At 35.9% G+C, this 8,793-nt stretch overlaps 1 protein-coding gene across 1 annotated transcript in view; it reads left to right on the top strand.

The window, feature by feature from the left end:
* Positions 1–569: 569 nt before the first annotated feature.
* apc2 (APC regulator of WNT signaling pathway 2) overlaps positions 570–8,793 on the top strand; it is a 33,823-nt gene continuing 25,599 nt past the window's right edge. The window contains exon 1 of the mRNA XM_028027588.1: positions 570–709. The gene's annotated coding sequence lies outside the window, so the exon portion shown is untranslated. The remainder of the gene's footprint in view (positions 710–8,793) is intronic.

The following is an 8,793-nucleotide window of genomic DNA, read 5'->3' as shown; positions in this document are numbered from 1 at the left end:
GAAAAAGTCCAGTTTAAAGTTTAAAAATTACATCTGCATGAAGCACAAGACCTATTAGAAATGTCAATTTCAACGATGTCATAAAAGACAGAAAAATGTATTCCTTAACGTTTGAGACTGTCAGTCTCAAACGTTATTGTGAATCTTTTAGATTCAAAATAACTATAATTTTCCTTTTGAATGGTTTAAAATAAAACAGTATTAATAGTGGAAATAAAACAACATTACAAAACATTAATAATAAAAATTCAGTGAAAGTTACAAGAAATGTAAAAATCAAAAACAAAAATGTAACAAAAACAATTATTAACCCCAACAGGTATTTATAAAACGGCTTTTCAATGTGAGATAAACATTTTCCAGAAGAGTGTGTTTCACCATTTCCGCCACCAGGTGGCACTATTGAATGCCAGTACGTTGGACTGCAACACTTCAGTTCCCCCTGGTGGCGGGGACGTGACATTGCAATGATTTTTTTTTTTAAACAGCAGGTTGCTTTAAACGTTTTAAGGCAAAAATGATCCGATTTTTAAAAATCCGACTATATTTTTTATGCTTTTTGTGATATTTAGACATAATTGTATCAGATTATTTTAGTGAATAGCAGATTAAATAAATCCCCCCTCCCTTTCCACCCTTTCTTCATCCCTCCTCTTCTTCGCTCTCCTCCTCTTCGTCATTGATCTTCAGCTCTTTTTGGAGTCATGAGGTAAGGACAGACCGCTCCTCGTTTCCTTTCATTTCTCTCTCCTTTCCCTTTGAATTCCGCTTTTCTTTCTTGGTTCGGAACAATCCAGGTGGGCTCGGTTCAGTTCTCCTCCCTGAGGCGGTTCCGACATGAACTGAATTTGTTAAAACATTTGATTCGCACATTTAACGTGAAATTGTTTTCCTTAAATAAACGGGAGGAAAATGGATTCCGGATCCCGTTATTTAGTAAATTGCGGGTTTTTCCAGAGAGACGCGGGTTCGACCTGGTTTTCTCCTTCATGCGGGATGAAGGAGGGATGGATGATGGAGGGATGGATGAAGGAGGGATGGATGATGGAGGGATGGATGATGGAGGAGCTCATGAATCATAGATGTCGTCAGAAAAAAATCGCAGTAGCAGCTAAAATTAGGTCAAATATCCGACGCAGCTATAAGAGCAAAATTTGCCGATTCTCATCCGGTTCCGGTCGGATTCTGTTCGGTTTCAGGTTTTATCCACCTTCAGGTCACATTGAGCTGAATGCGGAATCAGGCCGGGTTTTTCCGGCTGGCTGGTCATATTCAGCCCCTGCCGTCTGTGCCTGGCGGTACTGGTCGGACTGGGTTCACTGGTCCGTTCTGCTGGTTAATCCTGAGTAATTCTGCTGCTGATTGTCGTTTCACTGCTGCAGATTAAAGCTTTGTGTGCAGGTTTTATGATTAATGTGGTTTTACGGGCCTTTAGTTTAATGCTGCTGTTTATTTGTTGCGCTAAATAACAGATTTGTTCGCTGCTTCAACTCTTTTCTTATAGATTTGTGATTATTTCTGTAAAATAAATGTAAAATTTCCTCAAAACTTGCTCATATTTTGCATTTTTATGATGAGCTTAGCGTCCATTTTAACATCATAAATCAATGCAGATGATTCCAAATTTAATTCGTTAAATTTTTCACTTAAATATTTTCATAAATATAATCTGAATTTAGATTTTTAAATATGATTAACTTATTTTCCGGGCGGGTCTTTGAGCAATGAAAGCAGAAATAAAGAGTCCATCATGCGCTTCTCCGGCTTTAGGGGGCGCTACTGAGCATCACTTTGCTCCATTTGCAACAATAAAGAGTCACAGCAGCAGAAAGAGGCCCAAGCATTAAATACACTGAAGTTTGCAAATCTTTACAAAAGCTGCTGCCACTTTCTTGAAGAAAAGGCAAAAAATAAATCAGTAAGCAGAATATTTTTCAATTAATTGAAAATCAATCAAATTAACTGTGATTAATCAATGATTGAAATAATCGTTACTAATTTAGCAATGGATTGACCGGAGTGTAGAGAATTAAAAAAGCAATTTGCTGAAAGAACAACACAGTTAGAGCAGTAATTAAGACAAAACTGTACAAAAATATAAACATTTTAATCTAAAAGGAATAAAAACGTTTTTTGTTTTGTAAATATGTTCTACCCAGAACTCCTCAGTTTTAGCTTCACGCAGTTCAGATTCGGTAACATTAAAAAATCTTTTCTATCCTGTTATTAATCAGTTAATCCACAAAATAATCAACAAATCAGCCAATCAAATGGAAAAAAGTTATGAGATTTTCACATTAATGTTAGATTCACTATTGAATGAAAATTCATCAGAATGTGGAATTTTTTATCAGATTAATTGTGAAAATAATTGATTACTGAAATAATTGTCGTCACTGTATTTTTCACCAAAAGACGTGGATTTTAACTATTTTGCTGACGGTCTACTACTTTACTTTATTCTGATTTACTCTTTGCTAACAGCTGGAATTCAATAGGAAGAAATGTAAATGTTTTGTTCAGGAATCTTTTGGTTTTAATCTGCAGTTTGAATCGAAAAAACACCAGAATCTGATCAGGTTCTGCAGAAGGTTTGATGGAGGTGGAGGGCGTGGCAGTCGACAGCTGCTTCTGTTTTCTCCACAAATATCAGGAAATAAATAAATGTTCAGTCAGAACTGAGCTGATCGACTGCATGTGGGAGAAATGGGGCCGGGAGCAGAGCTGATCAGACTCGGTGCGTCTGGAGGGGAAAAAGCTACAAACAGACAAAATAACATCCTAAAACATCAGACTGAGCATCAATTATAAATATTTCTGCTCAGGGTCTTATTGCTACGACTCATCTGCCTCTCTGCTGACAGGATTTCTGTTTTCTGTTGATGTTAGAAATCGATATCCTGCAGAAGCTTCAGGCTAACAGAGACAAAGTGATTCACCGAATGCTAACAGGACGAAATGAAATCAAAATACAGGCAAACATGATGATTCTAAAAGTTTATTTCAGAATCAAAATCAGCTTTTTTTCACCAACTTTAAGGTCTTTTTATGCTTAAATGATTCACAAGTCATATTTTTTTGTGGATTCTGGTCAGATTTAGTCTGGAAATCTCTAAAAAGTAGACAAAGATCCAACTCTGCTTGTCACTGTCACAAACATTCCTGGATGATAAAATGTCCCAAAGTTACTGTGATGAACGACAAAACTGTTGTTGTTGTTTGGAGACCATTTTCAAGAAATATAATGGTAATAATAATGCAAGAATTCACTCTTTACGATCAATAAACTTTAAATTATGATGAAAATTTAACACTGGAACTAGAAGACGTTTCAAATATCCAACAAAAATAATCAAAACAACAAATAAAATGAATTATGAAGTTTCTCTAAACTAAATTATACTCCAAAAAAGGATCTAGTTGAGACCAAAGAACCAGACTGAAGACTTTAATCATCCAGTTTTTGGTAGAAAGAGAAAAACAATAAATCATGCAAATGGAAATTATTGAGCTGGTTTTAATTTTTAGTAAAGCTATATTCTAACAGTGGCTTTAATTTATGGGAATAAAACAGTTTCATTCACATACAAAAGTGATTTTCTTTATTTTATTGAGTTTATAAAGTGGAAACTTATGTTGAATTATCCAGTGAGAAGAAGTGCAGTAGGTTGGAGACCCATCAATCCGGCACCCAGTGGAGGGATTTGGAAGCATTCTGTCGTGAAGTAAACTGAAGTACAAACTGTGACAAAACCTTCAGTTCAAAACACCAAAACTCTGGCAGCGTTCAGGTAGATGTTGTAATTTCTGTTCTGGTTCTGATCCGTGTTGATACTCTGAGGTTTACTAGCATGTTCCTCCCATAACAGTCTCACCAGACCAGCTATGCAAGTCTCACTTTTCTCCACATAATCAGTTCAAGTTGATAGTTTAGCGCTGTCACAAGGTAAACTGGTACCTGATAAACATTATGCTCACAAACAACACCAGTGTTTGCCTAAGTGCTCTGGCTGTTTACTCCCTGCTTTAGCTAACAGCCAAGTGGTTTTTTCAGTGTTGAGGGTTAAAAAGTGTATATATATATATATATATATATATATATATATATATATATATATATATATATATATATATATATAACTTACTTTTAAAGTCTATTTTATGATTTTCTTTCACCTTACACACTTTTAGTTTCCCTTAAGCTGCACTAAAAGCAATAGGAATGAAGACTGCGGCAGATTTTTATAACGTTTATGACTTTTATGACTCTATAACATAATGAGAACTATAAAGTGGTTAAAAGACAAAAACTAATAATCTGGAGGGAGCTGAGAGAACTCCAAATATTCAGACGTCGTTGTTCACACATCATGCTTCAGAAAATGAACATTTCTCTCTGGACTGTAAAAATGTTACATAACTGTCATATAAAGTGTGTCACCTCTGACCTTTAATCATCGTCCCTCCGGCCATTTGGGAGCTAGAAGGTCTGATCGGTGGTGTTGAATGGTTAGATAACAAGGAAGAGTTTTTAATGTGATGTTTCTGCATGACTGCTCACCGCCACAGCAGCTTCCAGTCAATCATTTCCATTTCCATCCGTTCCCTTCATGATTCAGCCGCTTTTTACTGTCTGACCTACAATATTATGATGCTACTGTTTATTATTTTTGAGGAAGGAGAGAGTTAGCAGTATAAATATTTTACTATGACTTACAATGTGGTCACAGTACATGATAGGCACTATCTCATAATGTGTGATTTCTATATTTCTGTAATAGTCATAATATTTGAGGACTGATGATACTTTTTATTCTTTGTCCGACTTTTTCTTTATTCTTATTTTGGCATTCTCCGCGTCTTCCGTTGTTGGCGTCGCATTGTGTTAAAATGAGACAGCGCCGCAGTATACGGTGGTCACAGAATATGGTGTAACACCGGAAGTTGCCTGCGCTGTAATCAAACATATTTCACAAGAGCCGAGCCGAACGAGGCGGCTGTTAATGTTAATTTAACATCTGGAAGAGTTACCAACACGGACTGAACGGCTTCGTTCACTAAAACTACAGGCTGACTACAACTCTAAAAGCAGCGCAGAAAATCGACGTCATCGTTCATAACCTCTCCTTCTGTTCGCTGATTGGCCCAGTAGAAATTCTGCCGGGAAGAATACAAATAATTAAGAGGAAGCCCAGACTGATTTTATTCTAGAAGATCGTAAAGGCCAGGCTAATACAAAGGCAAGCAGAAGTCTATAATGTAATGTCTATAAATATAGATTAGCAAAATAAACCCAAAAACCTATACATTACCCAGTGAAATAAAGCTACTTCCGGTGGGAACCGGAAGTAATACCCATAATCGTTTCCACACTAACCCAGATACGCCTCCCGGGAACACGGTGGATATGAGGCTAGTGCTACGAGAGAAAGACGCTATGCTAACAAGACAGCTAGCTTGACGTCTGGGAAGTCTGGTAAAAGTTCACGTCCACACATAGTTAGAATTTATTTGGAGGACATATTTCATCTAAATAGCATAATAAATATAAACATGTATTTTGTTTACTATCAGGGTAATCGACTAGAAGCCCAATAAGAGCCGTTTGTAAAGTTACACAGTAAGAAATTGATAGCAATATTTAGTTTTTAGCCTGTCATAAAGAAAAAAGGATGTTAAATTATCAGTCTTATTTTCACCAGTTTACTCATATATTAGAAATATTACAGTTCCAAACAAAATATTTAATTAGCAAGAAATATTTTAACGAACTAAGTAGTTAGCTTGCAAATTCAATATTTAGTTAGAGACCTAGATATTTAGTTCCCAAATAAAAATTTTATTCTGAGCTAAATAGTTAGTAGACATTTATTTTTCAAAAATAGCTAATTTGCATATTTGCTAAATATTTAGCTCGGACCTAAAGATGCTAAATATTTAGTTAGCAAGCTAAATATTTACCTAAATACTTTGTTTGGATAATAAATACTTTGAAACTACATATTTAGTCAAAATAAATACATAATTTGGAGCTAAATATTCAGTTTGTAGACTAACTAAATATTAAGCTCAACATTAAACATTTAGTTGAAAACTAACTAGTTTGTAACTTAAATATTTAGTTTCGAACTAATCAAGTTTTTATTTGAGCGGATTTGCAAAGAAAGGCAATGACCAGGCTAAGCAAACACAGGAGGAAGCGTGGGTTAGCTGCTGCAGATATCATAACTAATATTGTCCAGATATGAGGCTGTGAGATGCTGCATAATAAGCAGGATAGCTCATATTTCTGAGCTTGACATCTCAGAAATATGGTAAAAACTGACAGACCCACATGGTTAAAAATGTTTGGAGGATAGATTACATCCTGTAGAGGTAAATAAGATACTAAATGTGAAAAGTCGACCTGAAGCTGCAGCTCCTGTCAGGTTTCTTTTTAAGTTAGATGTATTACCCGCCTGCATTGCTGCTGTAAAGCCATGATCCATAACATTAAAAACTTGCGGTGGAACGGCGCCTTTAAATACGGTTTGTGACTCAGAAGGTCAGAGGAGTCACATGAATGCCTGGAGCGCTGGAGTGGTGCAAGCTGCAGTGTGGCGCAGTCTGCTAGCAGCTAGCCCAGACTCAGATCACACTTCTTTCTTTACTTAAACCAATCATCAATAAAACAGATCAACAAAAAATCAACACACATACACACATTCATAAATACAACATAAGGATCAGTCATTTTTGCTACTAGTTCAAAAAGAAGTGAGAAGTTTACACTTTATACTTTTGAGTTACTTTCCAAAGTAATAGTGTATAATTACTTACCAATACAATCAATACCTTACATCAAAAAGATAATTTTTTATACATATTTTTATGCTGTTATTATCTGAATTATCTAACAATATCCTGTACTATTACAAGATATTAAACATGTTTATGAAAATAGAATTTTTTAAAATCATTTTCTAGGTTTATATCTTTTATTTTCCTCCTATTTTCTACTGTAAAAATATATTTTAATATCAAATTTATTTAGATTTATTTGATCATTTTCATTCTTTCTTTTAAGTCTTCATGCGTTTGTCCAAAGAGTGTGGCTCTCCCCCTCCTGCTGCTCCGCCTCCTCATCCTCCCATCCTCCATCTCTCCTCTGTGTCCTCCCACGAGAATGCTTGGTTACCGTGGCAACTGCATCCAAAGTGGGAGATCAAGAGGAGTAATAGGAAAATGGCGCCACATCAGTGGGTTTAAGGCTGTCATTTGACTTCATTCTGTCTGCTGCTGCTTGCTTTTCTCTTAGACCTGCAGCTCCTTACTGGGATGTTATTGGGTCATACTGGGTGATACTGGGGTGATACTGGGCATGAATATGTTCAGATTTCTGGTGTTTCTGAGTGGGTGTGCTGCAGTGTTCAGTGTTTTCACAGCTGCAGCACCAGTTAATCTTTTTTATCCTGTCAGCAGATTACAGCGCCTCTCCTTTCATGTCTTTGTTTTCAGATTAAATTTATTCTCAATTTTTTCTGGGTTTTCTCTCCACCTCAGTGTAAGTGCTGACTCAGGATCAGTGTTAGTCCTCTAGGAAAAGCTGGTTATTCTCAGCTTTTTGCAGGTTAGATTCCAGTTTTGTTTTGTTTTTTTCATATCTGCCACTCAGACATTTTTGTTTCCATTTTAGCTCAGAATCAACACATTTTATGCTGTGAATCAAATAAGATTCTAACCTTTGATTGTTCCTTTAATTATGAACGCTTTGCAGCGACTGCAGCTCTGTGTGTGTGTGTGTGTGTGTGTGTGTGTGGGGGGGGGGGGGGGGGGGGGGGCTGGCTTGATATATACTTGTCGCCATAGTAATGAGACAAGGGATGCCGCCCTGTTGCCATGGCGATGGTGAACATCAATATATCTGAGTTCTTTGATGGAGGACTTAAAAGACACACACACAGACACACACCAGCTGAGCTCTGCAGTGTTAGGCACCCACATGGTAACAACTCTCATTCATAAGGGGAATTTTCACACGTTTACTTTGTTTTTAATGGAGATGCAAGAAAATTACAGCGTAAAATGGAGCAACTTGACATTAAATGAGACAAAACGTTTCATGTTTCCTGCAGGCCACAGAGACGCATTATCCTCAGTGAAACAAATATTTAGTTTACAAACTAAATATTTAACTCTGAACTAAATACTAGAGACACTTCGTTCCAAAGTAAACATTTACTTTCCAAACTAACTCATCTGGATATTAGCTAAATATTGAGCTAACTAGTTGGTTAGCTTGCCAACTAACTGCAGCTAGTTGCTGCCAGCTAACTAACTTTGCAAATTACTTTCCAAACTAAATATTTAGCTTGCTAACTACCTAAATGGCTAGCTAGTTAATTAGCTTGCGAACTAATGCTTTAGCTAACTATCTGCCAAGTTGGTTAGCTTGCTAGCAAGCTAGTTATTTAGCTAATAAACTAGTTAGATAGTTAGCAAGCTAAATATTTAGGTCTGAACTAAATATTTAGTTTGGAAAAGATATATCTACTCTGGAACTATTTTGATTGCCTTATTATTGATTGCTTTGTTTCAGCAGACCTATGATACACATAGACAGAAAAAAGAACAAATACATTTAGTATAAAATCCATTAAACATTTAATATTTAGTTAAACTAAATATTTAATTCACAAGCTAAATGTTTAGTTTGTAACCCAGATATTTAGCTTGTAAAATAAATATTTAGTTAAGAACTATTGACTTTAGAAGTGTATGAATAACATGATGAAAATGACTTTAAATAATGAA

This window comes from Xiphophorus couchianus, chromosome 9 (assembly GCF_001444195.1).
Source record: "Xiphophorus couchianus chromosome 9, X_couchianus-1.0, whole genome shotgun sequence".
Taxonomy (NCBI): Eukaryota; Metazoa; Chordata; class Actinopteri; order Cyprinodontiformes; family Poeciliidae; genus Xiphophorus; species Xiphophorus couchianus.
The sequence above is the reverse complement of the archived record's forward strand: the minus strand, read 5'-3'. Positions and strand labels throughout refer to the sequence as shown.